General features: G+C 39.1%; 1 non-coding gene across 1 annotated transcript; it reads right to left on the bottom strand.

Moving 5' to 3' along the window:
- Window positions 1-5724: 5724 nt before the first annotated feature.
- On the bottom strand, window positions 5725-5827 carry LOC138149879 (U6 spliceosomal RNA). The gene has a single exon (XR_011165455.1). It is a non-coding gene; the product is annotated as a U6 spliceosomal RNA (small nuclear RNA).
- Between the last annotated feature and the right edge of the window lie 16190 nt (window positions 5828-22017).

The raw sequence follows: 22017 nt of genomic DNA, 5'->3' as shown, positions 1-22017 counted from the left end.
GTAAACTGTTAAATAGGCTTTTGCTAGTCATGTTATATTTATTGGAAATTCAGTTAAGAGGGAAATGCACATGAAGAGAGAGAATCCCTAAAGAAGGGCTGTTTTGCCAGAGCACTATATCTGACTGTAGGCTCAGAACTAAAAAACAAAACAAAAGAAAATAGATGAAATTACAGATGCTCTGATACAATTTCCTAGAGCACAAAAGGAGAATTTATACCAGGATAACCTATGCAATGAGATAGTGGGGAGCAAACAGGACAAGGTGGGCAATCCTACTCACCACACCACAACACCTTTGCTAAAAATGTGGAGAATTGCAGGGAAAGGCTAAAAAAACCATTACGTTAAAGTCTGGGAAAGAGGTCATGAGTACCTGAGCTGTCATGGCAGCAGTGAAAATGCTTCTCTAAAGGGAGAGTTGCCAGATCTAGGAGAGCATACAGAATGGAAATACCGTATGTAGGATCTTAGAATCAAGAACAGCTAGACAGTACAGTGACTGATGCACTGGGCCTGGAGTAAGGAAGACCTGAGTTCAAATCCAACCTCAGACACAAGCTGTATGACCCTGGGCAAGTCACTTAATCCTGTTTGCCTCAGTTTCCTCATCTGTGAAATGAGCTGGAGAAGGAAATAGCAAACCACTCCAGTATCTTTGCCAAGAAAACCCCAAATGGGTTCATGAAAGGTTGAACATGACTGACACAATTTAAGAACAAAAGAGTCAAGAATCGTAGTTCAATAATCAGTAGAATTGACATGTAAATGGGGTTTTATAATTTGCAAAACATTTTAATGTATCATCTTGTTTATTCCTCACAACATTCCTATCAGGGAATCAATATAGGAATTGTTATCCCTGTTTCTGGGTGAGGAAAGCAGTTCCCTATATCATGAAATTATAGATCTACACCAAAAAAGAAAAAGCCACAAAGCACCGTATAAATGTGAGTTATTATGATTTGGCAAGAGTTATGTAGCACAGAGCATGTCATACTGAGAGACTGGTGATGCCATTAACAGAAATGTGGAAATCAGGAAGAGCAACAGATTCTGGAAGCGAATTTGTTATTTTAACCTGGAATATTACAATTTTGTGATGCCCACGAGACCTCTGGACAAAAATGTCCAGTAGGCAGTTTGAAATTTAGGTCTGGAATTTGGCAGGAAGGTCAGGGTTAGAAAGACTGATCTGCATAGAGGCAGGTGCACTACTGGATCAGATTGCCAGAGAAGGTAGTGAAAGAAAAGAACAGGCAGCCAAGCTTTGGCAAACCCCTATTTAATTTGTACAAAATGTGTCTAGGTAGGCAAACTGAGGTTGTATTTGGTAAGGAAGAATCTCTAGTTTCACTAGTGAGGAGATGCATTTTTCTTTCTGTTTCTATCTTTTTTATTTGTTGTTGTTTTTTTTTGGAGGGGGAAAGGCAGGGCAATTGGGGTTAAGTGACTTGCCCAAGGTCACATGGCTAGTACATGTCCAGTGTCTGAGTCCAGATTTGAACTCAGATCCTTCTGACTCCAGGGCTGCTGCTCTATTCACTGCACTGCCTAGCTGCCCTGCTTTCTGTTTCTGTCTTAAGGATTGTTTTTATGGATTAAATGCAAGGTTTATTGTTGTTGTTGTTATTGGGGGAAGGAGGGGTTCATTGGAGAGGTGTCTTTGCATTTTACTTCTAGTACAACCCTGGCCTTATAGCCAAGGAAATAAGACTATTAGTAGAATATACTAAAATGAAAAAAAAATCCAATGTTGTCGTATTAATTTTGTTGCATCATTGTCTTTCCACCTTCTTTACACATTGAGTCCCTTGCTACTTTGGTTATCAACTAGCTGCCTGCGTAATTTATCCCTCTGAGTCCTTCACAAGGACATAACAGTGCTTCTGAAAACAGTGAACAAAAGGAGGGAGAAGACTATGAATATTTTAGTTCAGTAGAGCCTGCTTATGAAGTTGAAACAAGTGGGGTTGGTGTCAATGTCAATCTCACCCCAGTCTCCACTCTGTAAGCTGAAAACAAAAAGGCTGGCTCTGGGATAGGGATCGTGGATGTTTAGGTTTCTTTTCAAGCCTGAGAGTGTCCCTTGATGGCAGAATGGAAAGAACCGTCTTCGGTTCCCTCTCACAGGGTCTGCGTCAGAGCTGAAGACTGCCTCTTTTGTTTACTGGAGCAGAATTGCTGTCCCCAGAGCTGGTGGGTGGCCTATGTTTGCTGATGGCTTCTTCTGTAGGGGATTTAGTGCTGAGTCTTTGGAGATCATCTAGTCCAGGGATTCTTAATCTCTTTAGTGTCATGGATCACTTTGGTACCTACCTTTTCTCAGAATTGTCTTTGAAATGTATAAAAGAAAATAAATAGGATTACAATAGAAACCAATTATGTACAGGGTGTCTAATAAAAGTCTTAGTGCAGTTTTAAGCTTTAGTAGCTTAAAACTGCACTAAGATTTTTGGAAAACCTCCCATATTGAAATAGTTTATCTATCTATCTATCTATCTATCTATCTATCTATCTATCTATCTATCTATCTATCTATCTATCTATCTGTCTGTCTGTCTGTCTGTCTGTCTGTCTGTCTGTCTATGCAATAATGTTTCCTCTTAGAATAGAAATAAAAAATAGAAGACCCCCTTCTTTGTATACATTTGTATTGACCCTCTTAAAGAGTAGGAACCTTTTTTAAAATTTTCTTTTTAGTTTTATATACTCAGCACCTGGAAGAATTGCTAGAGGGCTAACTTTGGAGCTAGGAAATCCTGGGTTCAAGTCCTGTCCCTGACACATGTTGACTGAGTGACCATAGGCAAGTGGCTTAACTTCTCAGTACCTTCCAAACCTGCCAATCTGCCAAAACTATAAATTGTTAAAGTGTTGCTTATCTTCCTTGTCAGGAAGAGTTTCTGTAGTGGGAGTTCCTTGGCTAATGAAGTCACTGGCTTCCCTAAAAGAGAATCCCCACAGTGCCATTTAAGCTCACAATGAGGAATATTGCTGTAAGAAATGATGAATGTGATGAATATGGAGAAGCATTGAAGATATATATGAACTGATACAGAGTGAAGTAGTCAAGAGAGTAGTATGTACAACTGCTACAATGTAAATGAAAAGAACAATTGGAAAAAAACAAAAACAAATGTTGCAAATTATAAAGAATAATTGTGTCTTTAAAGAAGAGATATGAGAAAACTCTCTCACCCCTTTGCAGAAACGGGAGGCACACAAGTCTTGAACATTGTACTTATTTTCAGACTTTTTCAACGTTTTGACTAGTTATACTGATTTTTTTCCCTCTTCCTTTTCTAGTCTTTTAAAAAATACTATTTATTATATGAGATGGCTTTCTGGAAGGAGAAAGGATACTGGGGAAAACATGGCAATAAAAAACAAATTTGTCAATAAAACTTAAAAAAAAAGCACACAGGTGCTTAACAGATGTTTGTCGCATTGAACTATGAATCTGGAAACTGGCATGTTGACATGCAGACTGAAGCATATGGATACAAGTGCTTCAGAAACAAGCACTACTTCCAGAAAATCCAATGTAGAAAAAGACAGGAACACCGATCTCAGTCCTCCTTATTCTTAACTTTGCAAGAAGTCCCATAACTTCTAGCTATGAGACCACATGGTAACCTAGAGAAGAGGCATATATAAAACAACTTCAACTAAAAAGTGACCAGAACAATGCACTGATCGCCAGGAAGTCAGAGTTTTATTTTGGGAGAAGTCATTAGCCCTTTTTTTTTTTTTTATCAATTTCCTCTTTTGTAGCATATAGCTTAAAAGTGACCCCTACATCTTCAGTTTATGCTGGAAACCTCTGAATCTCCAAAGCAAGTTTTAGTGCAGATTCAAATTGTTCATCAATCTAAGGCTGCCTAATTTACAATCCTGCATGCATTATCTATTGGCTTAGCTTGTATTTTAAAATAATGAATCATTTCACATCTGTATGGCACTTTAAGCTTTCTAGAGTTCTTTCCTCACAACTTATCCTAGGAGATAAGTATTACAAGCATCCCTATTCCCATTCTACAAATGAAGATGATAAGTTAAGGTACTTGCCCATGGTCACACACACAGTAAAGATCAGGGCCAGGATCTGAATTCACGTCTCTTGATTACAGGTCCAGGACTCTTTCTGATACATCAACATTATTTTTTAGTTACTTTGATCTCACTTTCAGCAACCGACACATATTATTTTTAATGACTGATTCATATGTTGAAGGAATATTATACTCAATGACTATCTAAATCCCTTCTAACTTGTTTTTACTTCTACAAATAAATTAATTATTGTAAAAAAAAAAACGATTTGAAGTCCTCATATAAAAGTGACATATAGAGAGGGAAATTCTAGATTTATAGTCAGAGGTCCTTGGTTCATGTCCCAGTTTTACTAATTATTACCTGCATGACTTTGGGCATGTCAAATCACCACACTAGGCCTCCATTTCTCCTTCTGTAAAATGACGAAATTGGACTAGGTAATTTCTTTTTTTTTTCACTCACTTTTTTTTTTTGTAGGGGCAATTGGGATTAAGTGACTTGCCCAAAGTCACACAGCTAGTAAGTATTAAATGTCTGAAGTTAGATTTGAACTCAGGTCCTCCTGACTCTAGGGCTGGTGCTCTATTCACTGTGTCACCTAGCTGCCCTGAGAAATAGGTAATTTCTAAGGCCCCTTCCAGTTCTAAATCCTAAAATGGCATAAAATATACAATATTATTCAGGTCAATTCTTCCCAGCCTTTCCTTTCTTTTTCCTTAATTTGAATCTCTTTCCTCCTTTCTTTCCCCTCTCCCTCCCCACCCCACCTTCCTCTTTCTCATCTCTGGTGTCATCACTGAACTTGCCAATTCCAACTAAGCTGATGCTTTTATACAGGACCCAGAGCAGGTTTTGAAATCCTTCTGCCTATTGGAATAGAATCTGATCTGGTATCAGTTTACTTAATCCAATGGTTTTCAAAGTTTATATATATAGTCTAATTCCTTACTTTAAGCTTAGTGGAGTAAACCAATCAATCCACCCATATGTATAATATATTTATATACACATATGTCTGTATACACACACATACATGTATACCTAAATATACATATACCTACCAAATATAAACACACACATATAAAACTGTCTCAGTAGTTCCAGCTCTGCTCTGCTTTTCTATGTCCTTTTCTGAATTTCCTTCTGCTTCTCTTTTGTGCCTATTTTAAAAATTATTTCATTAGCACTTGTACTTTGTGTGCATGTCCATCTAGGTTATGCATGTATTCACATGACTTTGGCTAAATGCAGCTTACAGGGAATTGTGGATAGGTAACTGTAGAATCTTGCCCACCCCTCTTTTCTGACTTCGATTTCTGCCTAGAAGGGAGGTAGAGAAAGGGCCATAAGAATGGATGCTATGTTCTCCTCAGAAAGACGGTACTAGAATTTTATCTATCAGCCCTCCTAATATTACTAGTCTAAAGGAAGTGATTTTTAGATTCAAGATGGTTCCCTGATTAATATTTCTTATTAGAGGAAGGAATATATTTTATATATGAATTATTAATTCCTATAATATTTCTCCCCTCCCCAAATAAAAGCCCTCCCTTGTAGCAAATAAATAGATTGAAGCGAGCAAATCCACAAATTGGCCACAGCTGAAAATGCATGCCTCATTCTGCCCCTCTAGGCTGTCACCTCTCTGCTGAAGTGAGAAGCAAGATCCATTAGGGACACCTCATGAATTTGTGTCTCATCCTTGCACGAGGGCCGTCCCATTCTTCTCTGTATCATTTGAACTGAAATATGTGTTGCCAAAGTGAACACTCTAGCAAACATTTTCAAGGAATCAGATTTAGAGCTGGAAGGGACTCGAGCTCATTTAATCCAAATCTTCTTCTACAGATGAGGAAATCAAGGCCAAGAGAGGTGAAGTGAGTTGTCCGTGGTCACAGAGGCATTCAGAAGAGCCAGTATTAAAAACTAAGACCTCTGATTCTAGGTACAGAGCTCTTTCCCCTTTCACCATGCTCTAAACAACAACAACAAAAGGCTTTTAAAGTCATCAATCAGAAAAAAAGGTCGAAATTAAAGTTGAATTATTTTCATCGTGAACAATCAATCAAGAAGCATTTATTAAGAGTCTACTTTGTGTCAAGTATTGTGTTAAGCTCTAGGGAGATGGAGACAAAAATGAAATAGTTCGTGCCCTCAAGGAGCTTACATTAAATTAAATTTTTAATTAAATTGGGGCGGCTAGGTGGCACAGTGAGTAGAGCACCGGCCCTGGAGTCAGGAGGACCTGGGTTCAAATATGGCCTCAGACACTTAACACACACACACAACTAGCCATGTGACCTTGGGTAAGTCACTTAACCCCAATTGCTCTGCAAAAAATAAATTAATTAAATTAAATTTTAGTTAAATTAAATTAAAATCCTATATACCCTTCCCCATGCAAGTTAGGTTAGTTTTTCCTGTCATTGAAAGGTAATGAAATCATGGAAACATATTACAAGCCCCCTACTCAGTAAAACTAAAAATATTAAGAAATATTTTCCTCTAATCTTTCCAGAAGTCTAGGAAAAGTGGTTGGAAAGGTGTGATAGGTTAAGGACAGATTTTTCTTACAGAAATGGATTAAGGGAAATAAAAAATCCTTTTTAACAAAGTGTAATTCCTGTCTTCCTTACTTCATTGCCTTTCTCAACCAAAGAAATTTCATTATTGACCCATCTAAGGGCAATTTCCTCTTTACCTGCTCACTAAAGTGACTGGATGCACCCTTCTCCCTTGAGAAAGGACTGAGTTCTCAATGGAAGGGAGAAGGTTCTTCTCTTTCCAGTATAGAGGAGAGTAGAACATGAGGGGATAGAATGGGGACTCGGTGCCTCTTCAGTTCTAGAAGATTAACCCTAGACTGTATTTTAACATCTTTCCCAGGCTCGAGATTTCTATGAATGCTACACAAATTGTCTTGGGGGCAGAGAGCTGTGTCACATGGGGGCCTATAGAGGTCTGTGCCAGTTTGAACATTTCTCTGTCCAAGCCAGAAATGTTAATTAAATAAAGTTGTTTCCTTCTGACTTGAGCCGAACCCATATTAATGCTTTCTTTGACAAAGCCATCCTTGGGCTTTCATCAGTACAAGGACTAAAGGCTCAGGCTACTGACACTATTTCCTGGTTGCCTTAATGCAAAGTAGCTATGAGGAGCTCCAGACACTCTATTAAGTTCAGATAGTGGATCTCAATGGGCAATCAGGCACCAGGATTTTGTTCAGCTGACATAACTTAGGGAGTCCTGAATGCACACCCCTGTTAAACATCCTTCTGCGACAGTTAAGTAAATCTCCTTTTGTTAACTATCAAATGACTTACAAATGTCTCATTTCATTCTAATGTCAAATATAAACCCCCAGGGGACTGTGCTAAGTGAGGCCCAGCCCAGAATAGGGGACAGCATGCATGTGTATAAGTTTGTGTATGAGCCTTGCTTTTCTGACTTGGAAGAAACGATGTGATGTGACACAGAGGAAAAGTCCACAATATCTGGAATTGGAGGATCTGGAACAGATTCCTGACTTTGCCACTTATTTCCTGTATGACCTTGGGCACTTGACCTTCACCTCTCTGAGCCTCAGTTTCCTTTTCTGTAAAATAAAGGAGTTGTATAGAGAACGTCTAAGATCTCTTCCTGCTTTGATCCTGCATAGAAAGATGGTTAGGGGAGTGAGGTGGTGAGTGAGCCCCCTGTCTCCTGGATTTTACAAAGTGGATTTTCCTTACAATCCAAGAGACTTGTCTGACTGCCATTACAGACATAATCTCAACTTCACAGTGTATAACCAAAGGTACTTTTATAGGAAGAAAACTGATTCCCCAAAAGCTGGCTCTGAGGGCACGTACTTGACAAACCTTGGCCCGTTCCCTTTGGCTCTCTATCTTTCTGCCCTGTCCATGGCTTCCAAAGGAGCCTGTATGGCCTGGCAATTAATCAATCCTGTGGCTGCTCAGATCCACTCCTAAGAGTTCAGAGAAATATGTTTTCTTCCTCTCTATTAACTGCACAGAGCTTCTCTCTGGTCTTGTGCTTGTCTTCTCTCCACCTGCAGTCCCAGAATAAAGATAAAGTACTATCTTTTGGTGAAATTCAAAATAAATCTCTTTTAAGACTGAAAACATTAATGTCACTTTCAAATCTGTGCTAGAAAAGAACATGGTATTTTACATCTTCTGCAGAGTGCTGTAACTGCAATGAAATGGTGACATCTTAATCTATGGTTCTGTAAAGCAGGCATTAGAACAAGTTCAAATTATTAACCAGTCCAAGATTTTCGAACCTAGGCTAATTTGGTGGGGTTTTTCTTGTCACAATATTAATATGGTAATCACTTCAATGCTTTTTCATTCATTCATTCATACTACAGAAATGTTTAGAATTCATACTGTATTAAAGTAAATGAGCTATTTAATCCCTTCTTATCTTGGGCAATTATTTAGATTCAAGATCGAAGCTTTATCCCACTCTTCAAAAGGACAAGGGTATAAATTATGTCATGATAAACATATCTGGCTTTAAATTACAGATGATAATGCTGTCAGGATATTAGGAGACACCCTGTTTTCCAGAGCTTAGGCCAAGCAAGCAAGCTGTGCCCTGAGTTTGGCATAACAACAATCCTTTGTGCTCACCTGAGCTCAGGCAAACACCAACAGACCCAGACGCGAATCCCTGCTGTGAACGGCCATTTCATCACTAGATAATCTTGCTTCACTGTTGTTGTCATGCCTCATTCCTGTTGTTATACTATACTGTTTGACTGTTTGTCTGACTACAAGCATATAAATCAAGATTCAGTCACACCGAAGCAGGTCCCCCTGCTGGGGGTGGGGTCCCGGCACATCTGCCTAATCTGCCCCCCTTGCTTGCAAGCATTTTCCCCTCATTTTGAAATTAAACTTCTGTAAACAGAACCAGGAGTACAATGTATACAAGTACAGCCACATTGTGCAATGACTAACTTTGATAGACTTAGTTCTTCTCAGCAATGCAAGGTTCTAAGACAATTCCAAAAGACTCCTGACGGAAAACGTTATCCACAAGCAGAAAACTAGAGTCTAAATGCAGATCGAAGAGCACTATTTGCTCTTCTCTTTTTTTTGTTGTTGTTTTGTTTTGTTTCTTCTTTCTCGTGGTTCATTCCATTGATTCTAATTTTTCTTCACGCCATAATTAATGTGAACATATATTTAATATGAATGTATATGTAGATCTTATATCAGACTGCATGCTGTCTTGGGGAGGAGCCAGGAGTGAGAGGGGGAGAAAAGTTAAAACTCAAAAGCTTATGGAACTGAATGTTGAAAACTAAAAATTAATTAACTATTTTTAAAAAAGAAATGCAACTTCTGTTTGATCCTGACTCTCCTGTCTCTGGACTGCTCTGTTCAGCTCCAGCCATCCACAGGATAGAGGCCTGTTTGGTCCAGTTGACAAAAAAAATGCTCATTATTTGTTGCCTACAGGTCTATGATGAGAGTTAAGAGACATAGAATCTAGTCATGGTGTCTCCATCTGTGCCTCTTTGGGGTGAGTCTTTTAATCACTCTATTATGCCTCAGTTTAACCTTTTGTAGAATAAGGGTCTAATGATGTCTGGTAAATGGAAAGAAGAACAAATAGTTCTTTGTACATAATAGTGCTTTATAATAATAAAGAACAAGGCTATTGTTTGGGATGTTTTTTGGTGTGTGTGGTTAGAATAAAAGGCTCCTTTTTTTAATCTACAAGACAATTAGAGGCTCCCTCTCTTTTAGTCCATTCATGGGAAGAATTTCCATTGAAATTACTGAGAGTGGTGATAGGCAAAAGAGACCACAGGTAGTGTTTAACACATTACAGGCAGAGGTAGTTGTTATTTTTTTTTAAAGCAATCGGGGTTAAGTAACTTGCTCAAGGTTACATGGCCAGGTGTTTCTGGGTGGGTGCTAAGTGTCTGAGCCCGGGATTCGATCTCCAGGTCATCCTGACACTGGAGCCGGTGCTCTTACTCGCTGTGCTACCTGGCCGCCCCAGAGGTAGTTGTTATTGAGCTGTTTTTAGTCGTGTTGGACTCTTTGTGACCCCATTTGGAGTTTTCTTGGCAAAGATACTGGACTGATTTGCCATTATCTTCATATTACAGATTAGGAAACTGAGGCAAATAGGGTTAAGTGACTTGCCCAGGGTCACGCAGCTAGTAAGTGTCTGAGGTCGGATTTGATCTCCTAAGGATGAGTCTTCCTGACTCTAAGCTGTAACGTCAATCAACACAGCACACTCGAGGGCTGCTGCTGTGAATAATTTGTAGAGTTTAATTGCAAGGCGTAACAAGCATTCTATTTATTCAAAACTAAACCTTATTCAAGAAACTAAAGCAAACATTTATAACAACATAACAGCTTATTACGAGGGTAGCCACAGGGTCTTAAACAAAACATATCATTCAGTATATAACGTAACACTCAGTGTGTAACATGGCACTCAGCATACATCATTGCATTCTGATATAACACAGCATAGCATATCCCCCCACTTTATACAATCAGCGGATCCTGGGCCAGGGTCTCCCCTTAATACAGCACATCCCCAGGGGCATCAAAGAACACAACACCCTCCACCCCTAGGTCATAATAGGTTACAATCCCCTCAATCCAAACAGTGTCCAAGTAAAGTCCTCTTAGGGGCATGTCCTCATGCTGCTGCTGCAGGCTTCCACCTGTCACTCTTAGGTGCACGCATGCTTTAATGAGTCAAAGAATCCAGGTCTTAACATTGCTCCAGCCCCCATTTCCAAGTCCTGAAGGGTGGCCAGGCAACAAAGCCAACAGGGTGGGTCCCCAGGGGTTATGGCACTTTACCCACCCCACCATAGACAATCCAAACCCCTGCATCCCAAACCATCCCAGGGAGACATGGCAGGAAGGCAGGTTCACTGCTTCTGCCTTGCTGCAAAGTTTTCATCTTGAACTGGGGCCATGTCCTGAGCCCTGTGGCTCCTCCTCTTACAGGTCTGTGGGCTGACCCCTCCTGGCTCCTGTCTGAGTCCAGGCACAGCAGGCTTCAGGGGTTCCTTCTCTGACCCTCACCACCCCAACTCCAGGACAGCTCATTGTCCCCCAGTTTGGGGGGACTGCTGTGGAGAGGCTGTTCCAGTTTGGGCTCTGGGTACAGCAAAATAACACAATAACTGGGACTAATATAATGATCCAATAGACAGGACTCCCAACTATCTAAACAAAGTAAAGGTACATACATCACCAGACTATGGAGACCAACATCTGGGCTCACATTTATGACTATATAAATATATATATATGTCTATATGTCTGTCTATCTATCTATCTATCTATCTATATATATATATCCTTAACAGTGACTACCCAGTCTCATCTAGGAAATCTCAACCTCTGGCAAAACATTCTTCCCATGAGTGAGCACCTAGGCAATATCTTACCTCAGAATATACATACAGTTAAACTCAGCACTTAATTGACTTAGTGCCTAAAGGTGTGAGAACCCGCATGCCTCAGAATTACCAGGACTCAAAGGAGATTAATCCTTCAGATATTTACAATTTAGCACAAGCCTGGGAAACTGAACTCCAAGAAAAGAACAATAAAAATCCCACCTTGCTTTCGCTTATATAAGCCCAGGACCAGCACAATCCCATCTAACTGCCCTTATCAGTAGAATTGGACTGGCAAATTTAGAGACCCTTTAAAGAACTACAAGACTTGAAGGTTATGTTCTTAAAACATGGCCCTACCACTAGTGAAATGAAGTAGGGTTTCATCATACGTACAGTTTTGTTTAATCTATTTCATTCAGTTATGCTGCTGAGAAACTATAAGCCATTGTGAAAATATTTCTAATCCTCTTGAAAATTCAATTTGATTCAACAATGTACCTGACACTAATTAGCACTTAGTATGTGTAAGGCACTATTCTAGGTACTGGGAATGCAAAGATTAAAAAAAAAAGTATTGCCTACTCTTTGGAACTTATGTTCTACTGAGTGGATACTCTCTCTATATATAGATATAGATATATAGCGAGGAAGAGAGAGAGAGAGCGAGAGAGAGAGAGAGAGAGAGAGAGAGAGAGAGAGAGAGAGAGAGAGAGAGAGAGAGAGGCAGCAACAGAGAGACAGAGCAGGACCATGCTAGAACCAGCTCTAATCTGCTCCTGAACACCAACTGTAAAATTTTCAGTGTGAGCCTTTTCACCTTGGAAATGTAGGTATATACAAATGTGTGTGTATGTGTGTACACATACATACATATGGAAATGGTCAAATGCTACAAATCACGGCTTGATTTATTTTGTTGATTGTCTTAGACTTTGAGTGATAGAGAAAATGTTAATAACTTATATTAAACTTAAAAGTGTATTGTATGTATGTTTTTTTTTCCTGGAAAACCAGTTCTTTTTTTGGGGGTGGGGGTGGGGGGGGAAAGCAGGGCAATTGGGGTTAAGTGACTTGCCCAAGGTCGCACAGCTAGTAAGTGTCAAGTGTCTAAGGCCGGATTTGAACTCAGGTTCCCCTGGCTCCAGGGCCAGTGTTCTATTCACTGTGCCACTTAGCTGCCCTGAAAACCAGTTCTTAAACATTTACCAGCACAATCTGATAGAGGGAGAATTTATTAACAACTGGAGATACCAGGAGGGGTCTTATGTTATAGATGCACATGACCTGGGCATAGAAAGGCACTAGGGATTATATGATGCAGAAGTGAGAAGGAAGAACTTTCCAGATATGAGGAGGCACCTGTACAAAAGCCTGTGCTGAGAGATGAACATTAAGGATTAGCTAAACAGATTACTTTTGCTGGAATGAAGAGGACATGAAGGGGATGATATGTAATAAAACTTCAAAGGCAGGATCATGGGCTCACTGATTTACAGCAGGAAGACACCTTAGAGGTCACTGAATTCAACCTCCTGATTTAACCGATGGAGAAAACTGAGTCCAAGAGGGTTTAAGTGATTTGTCCAGGATCACACAGACAGTGAGTATCAAAGATGGGATTCAAACCCAGGTTTTCCTGACTCCACCTCCAGGGCTTTGCACACTGCATTAGTTCTCAAGGGGTCCACTTGTGGAGAGTTTTAAATGTCAGGGGAAGGATTTTGTTTTATCAAAGAGTTAACAGGGAGCTATGAAAAATTTTTGAGTAGAGAAGTGACATGGTCGGATTTGTGGCTTTGGCAGCTATGTGGAAGATGGTCAGATTCATCAGTTACCGAAAAAGGTTTTGAGTCATGTTGATTCTTGTTCTGTAGAAGCTCTCACATAAAAAACCAGGGAAAAGATTGTAAAAACTCTCAGCTGAGTTGGCAGGACATGGCATTCTGGACTGATAAAAGCTTTAAAAACCCACACCCATATGCTAGTCTGAATTAGGGAATTCCTTTGAAGAAGTCAAGCTTTTCATTGTCAAAATATTAAGAGTAGAAATTGTTTTATTCTTTGTATTTGTATCCCAATGGTAAATAGTACCTGCTTAACAAATATTTGTCTATTGATTGGTTGATTAAAAGCTATCGCTGAATTTGATGAAGTGGACAGCTTAATAATTAGCAGGAAATGAGGAAACTGAACCAAACAGGGAAGCATGCCTTTGGTGATTCTCAAAGACAAGGATGAACAGGAACATGGATAAGAATAATTTGAGACCAAACTCCTTCAGGGACAAACAAATGAACTGAAGAATTTTGGTTAAAAATAAGTTTGCTCGTCAGGGACAAACAGATGTCTAATTTGCTGGAAATAGTAGCAAGCAGACTAAGCTAGAGTGGCCCCACTTTTGAAAAAAGACTATTGGTAGATTGAGGCAAAGAGACCCCGCCACAAGCAATTTTAGGCCCTAGAAATAGTGACAGCAGTCAAAAAACACAGCAATTGAAACTCCCCCCCCAAAAAAACCCAAGTGGTATGAGTGCATGGAAAATGTGACCATAGATTTATCTTTCCAGCTGTATTCACACATACTGATACTAATCCCAACTCAGCTTAGAGGTGAGTTAAAAATTTCTCCAATTTATCCTGTATTTGTCCATAGTATTTGCATGTTGTTTCCTATTTTCGATTTTAAACTCTCTGAGATCAAGAACAGTATTTTTGCCTTTCTTTTATTGCCAGCACTTAGCACAGGGTATGGAATAAGCACTTATATAGTGCTTATATAATAGCAATAACACACAATTGTGAGAAATGACTATGAATAACTAACTCTTTAGGCCTTCTGAAGTCCTTTAAAAGTTCAGTCTCTGGAAGGACATTACTAATAAGATTGAATTAACTCTCCTGGGTCTTGGGAAGACCCTACCCAATCTAAGAAGGAATTTAATCTAAGGTAGAGAAGCCCACTGTGTTCTACTCAAGCTTGGGTGGAAATAGATTCTTTTGTCTAGATAGCCCAAGGCTGGGAGTGGTCTGGTATAGAGATATGTTCTCTGTCCAAGGGTGACATGATGATGGGTAACAATAGCCTCTCATTGAACTCTTCAAAGGGTATGTGAGCAGTTAGGGGAGGAAGGAATAGTTTACCTGTCAGATTTCTGGACAATGGAGGAAATTATGACCAAACAAGAAATAAAGAACATTATGAAATGCAAAATGGATAATTTTGATTACATTTAATTGAAAAAAATTTGCACAAAGTCAATCAACTGAGATTAGGAGGGTAGCAGAAAACTGGGAAAGAATTTGTACAAGCAGTGTCTCTGCTAAAAGCCTCATTTCTAAAATATATAGAGGGGGTGGAGCCAAGATGGCAGAGTAGAGGCAGGAACTTGGCTTGAGCTCCCACTCTAACCACCTCCAATACCTGTAAAATATGACTCTAAACAAATTTTAGAGCCACAAAACCCACAAAGTGACAGAGAGAATCAAATCTCCTGCTGAAGGAAGCCTGGAAGGCCAACAAATCACACCAGGCTGTCTGCCAAGCATGGTCCCACATGAGCCGTGCAGTCTGAGACCTGGGGCACCCCTGACCAGAAGCAAAGACTGGCCAGAGCAGACTTCAGGAGAGTGAATCACCAGCAGCTGTGGTGGTTTCCAGACTTAACCCATAAACACCAAAGAGAAAGTAAAAGGTCAGTGGGAAACTCTGTTGGAACTGGGTGACATCCGGCTCCTACCCCTGGGGCAAGAGGTGGTGGAAGTGCAGCAGCTTCAGCCACTGCCTTGTGACTGCCCCCAGAGCTCCTGGCTTGCAGATCTTAGGGGGACCAAGCACCATTCAGAGGGAAATAACTCTAGCCTTGACCTGCTTGGATGTGGATTGCAGTTTTGGGTGGTGGCCCTGGGGTGTCTGACCAGTGTACCAGAGCTTGGGGTATTTGTAGAGAGCATCCCCCTCATAGCTCTCACATTTGTGAAAACCCCAGTAATTTGGGATATAGCTCTCTCCACTCTGGGAGCAGAGTTCTACCATGGCAAAGAGCTCAAAAGGCCAGTAACTGGCTGGCAAGAAAAGCAAACAGAAGTACAATCAGACCATAGAATCCTTTTTTGGGAAAAAAAGGATCAAAACATGGAACCAGAAAATGTCAACAAAGGCAAAACTTCTGCATCAAAAACCTCCAAAAAAATATGAATTGCTTACAGGCCATGGAGAAGCTCAAGAAGGATTTTGAAAATCAAGTAAGAGAAGTGGAGGAAAAATTGGGAAGAGAAATGAGAATGATGCAAGAAAATCATGAAAAGCAAGTCAACAGCCTGACTGAAGAAAATAACACCTTAAAAATAGATTAACTCAAATGGCAAAAGAGGCCCAAAAAGCCAAGGAGGAGAAGGATGTCTTAAAAAGCTAAATTGCCCAGATGCAAAAGGAATTTCAAAAACTCACTGAAGAGAATAATTCCTTCAAAATTAGATTGGAGCTGAAAGTCATGATCAAAATAAGAGCCTAGAAATCATCCTTCAAGAAATTCTCAAGGAAAATTGCCCTGATGTTTTAGAACCAGAGGGCAAAATAGAGGTTGAAAGAATCCACCAATCACCTCCTGAAAAAGATCCCCAAAAGAAAACTCCTAGGAATATTATAGCCAAATTCCAGAGTTCCCAGGTCAAGGAGAAAATATTACAAGCAGCCAGGAAAAAATAATATGAGTATTGTGGAAACACAATCAGGATAACACAGGATCTGGCAGCTTCTACACTAAAGGATCGAAGGGCTTGGAATATGATATTCTGGAGGTCAAAGGAGCTGGGATTAAAACCAAGAATCACCTACCCAGCAAAACTGAGTATAATGCTTCAGGGGAAAATATGGTTATTCAAGGAAATAGAGGATGTTCATGTATTCTTTTTGCTTTTTTTTTTTTTTGGAGGGGCAATTGGGGTTAAGTGGCTTGCCCAAGTTCACACGGCTAGTTTTGTGTTAAGTGTCTGAGGCTGGATTTGAACTCAGGTTCTCCTGACTCTAGGGCTGGTACTCTCTTCACTGCATCACCTAGCCACCCCTGCGTTCAAGTATTCTTGATGAAAAAACCAGAGCTGAACAGAAAATTTGACTTTGAAATACAAAAAGCAAGAGAAGCATGAGAAGATAAATAGAAAAAAGAAATCATAAGCAACTTATTAAAGTTGAACTATTTACATTCCTACATGGAAAACAATAATTGTAACTCATGAGATTTTTCTCAGTATGAGGATAGTTGAATGGAATATGTATGTATACATACATATATATGTTTATATAGAAGGGTATAAGTGTATATAAATACATATGTGTGTGTATATATGTGTACATGTATACATAGACAGAGGGCACAGGATCAGTTGAATAGGAAGGGATAATATCTAAAAAAAAATTAAGAGGTGAGAGAGGAATATAATGAGAGAAGGAGAAAGGGAGAGATAGAATAGGGTAAATTATCTCATATAAAAGAGGCAAGAGAAAACTGTTACAATGGAGGGGAAGAACAGGAAGGTGAAGGGGGATGGGTCAACCTTACTGTGATGGAATTTGGCTTAAGGAGGGAACAACATACACACTCATTTGGGTATCTTACCCTATAGGAAAGTAGGGGGGAAGGGATATGAAGGAGGATGATAGAAGGGAGGGCAGATTGGGGGAGAGGGTGGTTAGAAGCACACATTTTGAAAAGGGACAGGGTCAAAGTAGAAAATAGAATAAGTGGGGGCGGGATAGGATGGAGGGAAATATAGTTAGTCTTTCACAATGTAACTACTATGGAAACGTTTTGCTTAACTACACATGTGCAACCTATATTGAATTGCTTATCTTCCCAGTGGGGGTGGGGGTGGGTGAGGAGGAAAGAAGGGAAAGAATCTGGAAATCAAAGTTTTAAAAACAAATGTTAAAAAAATTATTTTGGAGTGGCCAGGTAGCACAGAGAGTAAGAGCACCGGCTCCAGTGTTGAGAAGACCTGGAGATCGAATCCCGGGCTCACTCACTTAGCACCCACCCAGAAACACCTGGCCGTGTAACCTTGAGCAAGTTACTTAACCCCAATTGCTTAGGGGTGGCCAGGTGGCTCAGTGAGTAAGAGCACCGGCTCCAGTGTCGGGATGACCTGGATCAAATCCGGGCTCAGATACTCAGCACCACACCCAGAAATAACCGTGTAACCTTGAGCAAGTTACTTAACCCTGATTGCTTAAAAACAAATTATTTTTTACATACAAATGGGAAATAAGATATACAGTTACTGGGGTATAGAAATCCATCTTGCCCTACTAGAAAGTTAGAGGGGGATGGGGAAGGATATAAGAGAAAGCAGATTGGGGGAAGGGGTATTCAGTATTCTTTCTGTCTTGGGGTAGGAGGTAGGGGAAAGATGGGGAGAAATTTTGTAACTCAAAATCTTGTGGAAATAAATGTTGAAAACGAAAAATATCTTTAAAATTTTTTAAATAAAATAAAATATATAGAGAACGGAGTCAAACTTACAGGAATACAAGTCAGTCTCCAATTGACAAATGGTTAAAGGATATGAATAGGCAGTTTTCAGAGGAAGAAATTAAAGCTATCTATAGTGAAATGAAAAAATGCTCTAAATCACTATTGATTAGAGAGATGCAAATCAAAACAACTCGGAGTGCCACACCACACTTATCAGATTGGCTAACATGGCAAAACAGGATGTTGGAATGTTGGAACACTAATTCATTGTTGGTGGAGCTGTGAGCTGATCCAGCCATTCTGGAGAGCAATTTGGAGGGCTACAAAAATGTACATACCCTTTGACCTAGCAATACCACTTCTAAGGCTATATCTCAAAGAGATCATAAAAATATTTATAGCAGCCCTTTTTGTGGTGGCCAAGAACTGGAAATCCCCCAAATTGGGGAATGGCTAAACAAGGTGTGATATGTGAATGTAATGGAATACTGTTGTGTCAAAAGAAATGATGAATATGTGGACTTCAAAGAAACTTGAAAAGATTTATATGAACTGATGCTGAGTGAGGGGAGAAGAACCAGGAGAATACTGTACACAGTAACAGCCACAGAGTATGAAGACAGATTTTGATAGACAGCCCTTCTCAGCAATGCAAGGACCTAAAACAATTCCAAAGGACACATGATGGAAAATGCCAGCCTTGTCCAGAGAAAGAACTATGGCATCAGAATGCAGAACGAAACAGACTATTTTCTTTTTTTCTTTCTCATATTTTTCCCATTCATTATAATTCTTCTATGCAATATGACTAATGTGAAAATGTGTTTAATAGAAATGTATGTGTAGAGCCCATATCAGATGGCAAGTCATCTTGGGGAAGGAGAGGGAAGAGAGGGGGAGAAAATTTAAAACCTATGGAAGTGAATGTTGAAAAAGAAAAATAAATAATTTAATTAAAAAATAAAATAAAGGGTATGTGAGCCCCATAACTATGATTGTCTTTGGTCTAAGAGAGATGACCAAATGACCCTCCTTTTATTAATAACTTGTTGGTCTTATTAATGAAATGATTAAACTACCCAGAAACAGTGTCTCTTGAAGCTTTTTAATCATCACAATAATAACTAACATTTATATAGTGCTTACTATGTAGCAGGCACTGTGTTAAGTGCTTTATAACTATCATATCATTTGATCCTTACAACAACTCTGGGAGGTAGGTATTATCCCCATTTTACAGTTAAGGAAACTAAGGCAGACAGAGGTTAAGTGAGTTGCCTCGGTCACACAGCTAATATGTGTCTGTGGTTAGATTTGAAGTCATGGTACATAGACTCCCCAAGTAAATGCTTGCTGAGCACTGATCACCTTAGAAATTCGCCTAAGAAAGGGGAGGTCTTATAAGCAGATGACTGTTTGATGACAGGATTGTTTATTGCTTTTGTTAATTCTAAATGAAGAGTAGATACTGTATGTAGCTAGGCATGTTTTGTCAGAATCACAGAATGTGAGAGATAGAAGGCACCTCAGCAACAATCTCATCCAAGCTATTTGTTGTTCAGTTTTTCTGTTGTAAACAACTCTTCATGACCCCCTTTGGGATTTTCCTGGCAAAGATACTGCAGTGTTTGCCATTTCCTTCTCCAGATCATTTTACAGATGGGGAAACTGAGGCAAATAGGATTAAGTGACTTGCCCAGGGTCATACAGCTAGTAAATGTCTGAGTTCAGGTTTGCACTCAGGAAGATGAGTCTTTCTGACTCCAGGCCCTGCACTCTACCCTCTGTTCCCATTGTCCAAACAATAACCGAAAGGAGTCCCCACTAAACCGTAACAAATAGACATCTAGCCTCTATCTGAAGATCTGTAAGGAAGGGAAACCCATAACCTCTGGAAGCTGCCAAATTGAGAAAGGCCCTCATCCCCAAATACCTGCCCATTGATACCTGAAATCATACTACGAGCAATCTATTCCTTGTGTTAAGCATTTCCCTTTTCAAGTATGACCTTTTAAAAAATAAATACTGCTATTAGTCTATATTTCTCTTTCCTTTCTTAGCCAAACTTCTCAAAAAAGCAAACAGCTGCTCATACTCATTTTTTCACTTCACTTTGAAATCACTCCTTAACTATCTGCAGCATGGCTTATGACCTCTATCATTGACCATGCTCTCTCCAAAGTTTCCAAGGATCTCTTAATTCCATATCTGAAGGTCTTTTCTCAGTCTTCATCCATCTTAACCTCTCTGTTGTATTTGACACTGGTAACCCCTCTTTCCTCCTAGATATTTTCTTGTCTCTTGGTTTAGTACATAATAACTAGGGTCTGAATTCCCGGCCTGGGAAAGACTTTGAAGGTCCAGCTCAGTGGCAGATGTTTTGCTAATTATTGTTTTATTGATATTGTAATAATAGCCAATAATGATTAACACTTATGTAGTACTTCAAAGTTTGACATGTTCTCTATTTTACATGCCTGTAGGTAGGTGATAATTGTTATCTCCATTTTGCAGGTAAAGAAACCAAGGCAGGAAGAGGAAGTCTCTTGTCTGAGGTCACAAAGCAAATAAGTCCCTGGAGCAGCATTCCAACTCAGTTCTTCTTTACTCCAATTCTAGGACTCTATATACTCTGCCTCTCAGATTGTTCATTGCTTTCATTAATTCTCAAGAGTAGACACTGTAATAGAAACATTGTGCAATGACGAAAAAGAGAAAATAGCGTGCTTCAATCTGCATTCATGATGGACCCCTGAAAGACCTTGGACTTTTTTTTGAGGGCAATTGGGGCTAAGTGACTTGCCCAAGGTCACATGGCTAGTTTTTGTGTTGTGTCTGAGATCGGATTTGAACTCAGGTCCTTCTGACTCCAGGGCCGGTGTTCCATTTACTGCCCCACCTAGCTGCGCCCCCCATCACTTTCTTAATCTAGATAATCAACAAAACAATAAATCAAACCCTGAGCTATATGATTTGACATTTTCCAAGATGTAAATGTTCACACCGAAAATTTAATAATTGAATTCAGAGATCAAGTTAGAGCTATCTCCAGCATACCCTTGGGAATACATAAATAACTGCTTGGATAAACACAGGACAACTCATCTCTAGATCCTGTTGAATAGGATAAAGGTCCTATTCAGTACTACTAGCTAGTGGCCTGTATTTGTCTATATTTGCTGAGATTCTTATTAATAATAAATAATAATTTATTAAAAATTCACATAAAAGCAAATGACATGCTATTTACAAGTAATTTTTACCACCTCACTAAAGCTGGTTCTCTAAGTGTTCTACTGAATAAATACTTTGGCTAGTTCAGAATGAGATTCTGTATATATTTGAAAATAGCATACCTCCATTTATTTGTAAAATATTCTATAATTTAAATTTTTTACTAACTTAGTAGGTTTTTCTCTTCAATTATTCAATATTAATGTGAATTTACTATAATAGACTTTTGGAGGTAACTTGTAAACATCAGTTCCCAGGAATATAGAGCAATAATTTTAAATATGCCAAAGTTGAAAGGGAGGAGGGAAAGAGAGGAAAAGGAAAAGGAGGAGAGGGAACAAGTTAATGAAATGAGCACGCAACTAAAAAAACAATAAATCAAAACCCCAACTAAACAAAGAAATTAAAATTCTGAAAAATCAAAGAAGAGACAGACTTTAAGACAAAGGAATCAGTGAATAGACAAATAAAATTAGGATCTTTTTTTCCTTAAATACGCAAACTATTAGCTAATCTGATTTTTAAATGGAAGGGAATCAAAATTGTCAATATCAAAAATGAAAAAGGAAAACTCATAACAAATGAAGGGGAAATAAGAAGAAACTAATAGAAATTATTTTGCTAATAGACACTAATAAAACTGATCACTTGAATTGTTGAATATCTAAAAATATGAAATATCAAGATTAACAGATGAAACAGAGAATTTACATAATTTCATTTCACAAAAAGAAATTGTACAAGTCACAAAAAAATTCTCAAAGAAAAAAAGCTCTAGTACCACAGTTTTACAAGTAGGTTCTATCATACATTCACAGAAAAATTAATTTCTAATACTATGTGCATTGTCTGCAAAAA

Source organism: Petaurus breviceps, unplaced genomic scaffold (genome assembly GCF_028583685.1).
Source record: "Petaurus breviceps papuanus isolate PSGF00001 unplaced genomic scaffold, PetGlider_PUasm1.0 90849, whole genome shotgun sequence".
Lineage (NCBI taxonomy): Eukaryota > Metazoa > Chordata > Mammalia > Diprotodontia > Petauridae > Petaurus > Petaurus breviceps.
The sequence above is the reverse complement of the archived record's forward strand: the minus strand, read 5'-3'. Positions and strand labels throughout refer to the sequence as shown.